The sequence below is a fragment of the Thalia democratica genome, chromosome 7 (genome assembly GCF_965202585.1).
Source record: "Thalia democratica chromosome 7, ktThaDemo2.hap1.1, whole genome shotgun sequence".
Lineage (NCBI taxonomy): Eukaryota > Metazoa > Chordata > Thaliacea > Salpida > Salpidae > Thalia > Thalia democratica.
In genome coordinates this window covers 59,173,639-59,179,355 of record NC_139171.1, presented here as the reverse complement: position 1 = coordinate 59,179,355, position 5,717 = coordinate 59,173,639, and positions in this window count along the sequence as shown.

Here is a 5,717-nt window from a genome sequence, read left to right as displayed (position 1 = left end):
GCAGTTTTTTATTTCTTTAACACTAATTTGATTTTTATTTTAAGATTATTTTGTTTTTAACCTAAAGTTGTGTCTACCCATTTAACTTTTGCTTAATTGTAAAACTGCCAAAGATTTATACTAAACAAGTATATGTATACCTGTGATGGTATCTATATAAGGTATTTAAAAATATTATTACATAAAATATATTTAATTATACATGTATTACTGAAGGATTTTTTTGTAGTGTTTGCAACACAATTCTTCAAGGAAACCACTCGTTTTCAACCAAGTCAAGTATGTAGCAACTTTGAAATCGAGTAGTTTTGCCTTAAAGAATTAAACTCATGCTTGAAGTTTGTTTGTATATGACTATTCTAATAATTTACTTTCCAGAAATTATACAAAAAGATTGAAGTGGATTAAAAAAAACTAGATATGTAAAACATTTTTATTTGTTAATTTAAAATATTTTAATATTAACTTTTTATCAAAGTACTGCCATACTTTGTGACTAAATAAGATCAATAATTAAGTTAGTATAAAATTCAAGTAATACAGTATGCACTTTTTCTAAACAATTACTAAGAGAAATAAAATTATTAACAAAGAAAAGTTAAAACATTATCCTTTTATTTTTCACTTTTATTTCTAAGATAGTAGTTTTAATTGTATATAATAAATTCCTTTTTAAATTTGTTGATATGTAAGTTTTAATCAACACAGATTATATACTAAAAACTTTAGTTACCTTTAGATAAGGTTTGGAATGTGTGTAAAATAAAAAAAAACTTAAAATGTTTAGACTTCAACTTAAAGGTTCACATATTTGTTGATCTTGTTGCTGATACATCAAGTTAATGCTGACAACTCAATTATTCATAAATTGCAACAAGCATCAGTTGTTAAAAGTTTATCATATTACAGCAGCAACATTTCTTGTAAAGTATCAAGAAACATTCCATCTTGTTTGACTTCTACACCATATATATAAATATACATATATATTTGTTTTTACAGGATTTGATTGATTTTACAGGGTTGCCACTGGTTTTTTCATAAATTTTTCCAGGTTTTTCAAATTTTTTCAAGGTTTTTAAAAGTACACATTTTTGGGTCTATTTTTTAGTTTTAAGTTAATTTCTATGTAAGAAATTGTGTTGAATAGTATAAAAACATTGAAAAAATACTGTAAAGTTACTTCAAATGTGTTTTTAAATAAAATTTTGTTTGGATGATGACAAAAAAATCTTATTTATATGAAAGATTTTTTGTTTCAAATCAAATTTTACTACTGAAAATGTTAAAATTATTAAAATCTCAGGTTTTTCGATAAAAATTTCAGGTTTTTCCAGGTTATTTTTGCCTAAATTGTCAAATTCCAGGTTTCCAGGTAAAGTGGCAACCCTGTTTTTAACCTCTGCCAAGGGGGCGTTTGTGAAAATGAGTTTACAGGTTGCTGTGAAGAATTTAAACAGATGAAGTGTTTCTTGATACTTTACAAGAAATGTTTGAGCTGTAACAACTACATGTTAAATATAGTAGCAATATAGTGTTATTAAATATATTTATAAACCACAGAAAAATTTAAAATGATTACAAATGCAGATATATGTCCAACAAGCATATTTTTGAAACTATTGATAGTTTTAATAAAAGTTAAACAACTTTTTAAATAAAATAATTTAATAATTCATACATTTTATAATTTTTTAGTGTGTGACTTTCTCATGGTTAGAAAAGTGTAAATCTAAAATTAAAATCATAACAATTAGATATTATTTACTTAATAGCTATATATATTTATAGGTTATGCTATTATAAGTCCAACCATCACTTGAAGGAAACAGAAGGAAAAAAGTATACCTAGTTGTGAAATTTACAATCATTTTTTTAATCAAAACAAAGTTCTTTAAAGGTTGTTTATTTAATAATTCTCAAACATGTTGGGGAAATTTTTTCAAAGAAAGGTGTTTAAAATGATCTAACAAAACAAGTCTGGAGATCTTAAATGACTAACAGCTATATTCAATTCCTAATTTAAAAAATCGAACTATTTTCTTATTGTTTTGTGAGATGCTGTATATAAAATTTTTACAATGGAGTAAATGTGTACTTTTAAACAAAATATGTTCCTTAAACATTTTGCAATTAACATTTAACATATAAGTTATATATTACATAGAACTATTTATTAATACCTTATGGTCACTAGATAAACAGCTACTGATAATTTATTGGTATAGTTTTATATAAATAAACTAAAACTATGAATATGCAATATTAAAACTTACTCTATTTATTTAACTTAGTTAGTTTGAGCTAAAAAAAATTAGATCTATATTAATGATGATCAGCTTTATAGATTTACATTTGAGATTCTAAATTGAACAAAAATAGTTCTCAACTTATTTATACTTGACAAGTATATTTGACAATTATTATAAATATATATTATATATATTATAAATATATATTATATATTATATTTGACAAGTATACAACATATACTATTCAAGATTTTTATTTGCAAAACTTAGTTTTGCAAATTAAAATCTTGAATTATTAATCTTGTATAGCCAGCTTTATGAAAAATTATACAAACAACAAAGCTCAATACTTATACTAAGCAGAATGTATCAATTTTAGAACTTACATTAAACATATTTTTTCTAAAACAGTATTCAATTTATCTTATTTTAATTAAACAAACAAAAGGCTTAAATTAAAGAGAAAAGTAAGATACAAGCATTACTGAATAACATTTTTGTCATAAGTTTTTTAAATACTGAAAACAATTCACAGAGTTTTGAACATTTTGTAGTACAAGTTTCAGTTGATATTGGTACTAAAAACTTGCAAATACACAACATAAAATCCTATGACAACTTAAAACAACTATATTCCCTTTTCCCCACTCTGTTATACTAAACTTGTTATCAACTAATTTGAACAACTATATACAAATAGAAACTTTAAAGTAATGACAAGATATAAAACTTGAACAAAAATAATCTAAAAACTGGTGGTACTGCCTTTGAATTAGCAAAAATTTATGTTAAAAATGTAAAATAGACATGTTCTAAATGTTGAACTTAATATGTGAAGTCAAAATTGTATTTTGTAAATTCACTAGAACTAACAACTTCAAGTAAAGCTTTATATAAATTACTTATATAAACTTATTTTATAACAATTTTTTTGATAAGTATACTTTTGAATCAATTAAAAAAGTTATATGTAAAAAAAAATGAAACAAGTGTCTGCTAATAAGATGATATAAATTTTAAAATGCTTATTTAGAACTTAGGAGTAAGTATTTTGATGATTCATGCCTTTGAGCTTATTTTTAAAACAAGTCTGACTAGGAAAATAAAAATTAGTGGCTAAAAGTACAAAGGAGAAAATTTATTACAGGTCTTTTATAAAAAATGAATTGCCAATCCCACTAACAAAAACTGATATATTTCATTTTAGTTTATAAACTAAAATAAAAGGATTTAATTTTTAAACCAAATAAACAGTTGTAATTACTATACAGCTACAAATGATATTTTAAAACAAATTTTTGCAACAGAATTTACAAATTGGCATTTTGAAACTAATTAATTACTTAGCAACAAACTATATTCAACTTAGCATTTTAAAATTGATTAATTCACTATCTTACATTTGGTTTACAATTGATAATTTCAATTTTCAAAACTTTTCCTGTAACAAACTGTACATTTTAGCATTTTGAAACTAATTAATCACTTAGCAACAAACTATATATTTTATCATTTCAAACAAACTAATTAAAACTCATTAATTTACAATCTTACATGTTGTTTACCATTGCAAGGCTTCCATTGAGAAATAGGATTTTATTTAGCATGCTTTTTTCTCAATAGCCGACAGTCAGAAGCCAGAATGTTGCAGAAGCAACTAAAAGGGTCGATGTCATTTTGATGACCCAAAAATTCTGGCTCGAATCAGAAGAGTTACTAGTTGTCATCGATAAATTTTAAGCTTTCTAATGTGGATAAGCAGTAAAAAATAACATACTAATCAAAAACTTAAAATATTTAGATATAATGACCCAAAACATTTTGATTGGAATCAAAAGAGTTACACTAGTTGTAGACAAAATATCATACATTCTTTTCATAATTATAAAAAACTTTAAGCTTTTAATGCAGCTGAGTAAAACAAAACAAGATAATTAATAAAAACTTAAAATGTTTCGATGAAATAACCCAAAACTTTTGTTTGGAATCAAAACACACTCACTTTTCTCATGAATATTGTTGCAAGGGCTAAAGTTTGAGACTTTTTTTTTTTTGACAATCAAAAAAAAGATACTTTAATGTCAACATTTCTTTTAAGGTTAAATTAACTTTAAGCTTGTATTGAAATTGAGCAAAAAATAACAAGATAACTAACTAAAAACTTTACACATAAAAAAAGCTTAAGTTTTATATGAGTAACACATAAGTATTAATACTTCTTTCACTTACGTAATATTAATCAATAACAAATTTTCTTATTTTTTGTTGTTTTATTGTAACAAGGCAGTTGTAAGTTATTTGAGTGTTTTAAAGGTCTGATAGTATATTTTGCTGCACAATTGGAAATTTATATGCATTAAGTAATCAATACTGCTAACCAAGTATTTTTTTTTTAATTAGTGTTTTATTACTTCTTTTTACACAAAACTTAGTAATTTGTGCTTAAAACTTTACAAAGGGCCTAATAAGATATAACCTTGTTTAAAAGTTTCAGGTCTTTATTGCTGCGATTGTTTAACAATGTGCAACGATAGATAACAAAACTTTAATCTTTACAAAAAGGCAACCAACAATTTTACTTAGAACATACAGGCTATTTATTAAACAACTTTACTATACTACTGTTAATGGATAAAGATATAGTACTTTTTTATTAACATTAGAAAGATATTTTTACATTTTTAAAGTCCTAATTTTTAAATATCTTATCACAAACAGTGCACAAATATACTAAACTTCTAATGCAGTAAAACTACTAACTTGATCTAAGAAACATGATAATAATATTGTGATTTATTATATATAAAACGCTTTATGCATCATATATAAAACGCTACATGCATGTAGAGATTTACATATAATAAAGCACAATATAATCCGTTCTTTTCTTAGCTAAATTACTGACAATAGTATCATAAACTTATTAAGTCTTTTAGTACAGTTAAAAATTTCTGCAGCTAGTTATATATCCTACACTCATAAATATTCATATACATTCTTTTTACATTTACTCAGGGTAAGACAAGTTTACAAACTACCTTCCTGCACATAAAACGATCAGATAAGATAATTTTGGTTTTACAAACTTTTACAAATTTAGCTACTGGTGCTGTTCGTATTCATGAATATTTATCTTTGTTTTAACAACTACTCAGAGCAAGACAGGAAATGCTTTTTTTAAAAAACATACCTGTTCTATAAGAGATAACTTGGTAAAACTTTCACAAGCTGGAGAAACTCAAATAACTGCAGGATGTGAGATTAGTCCTTAAAATTATGTGCATAAAGAATTCATAGGGCTACTGTTTAAACTAAAAATCATGAATATTAATACCTTTCATTACAACTACTCAGGGTAGACTGACAGTGCATGCTTGTAAAACATTACAGGATGCACACTAAATTACTAAAAGATAAAACTTGGTAAAATTTTCACAAGATGGACTCAATTGACTGCAGGATGTA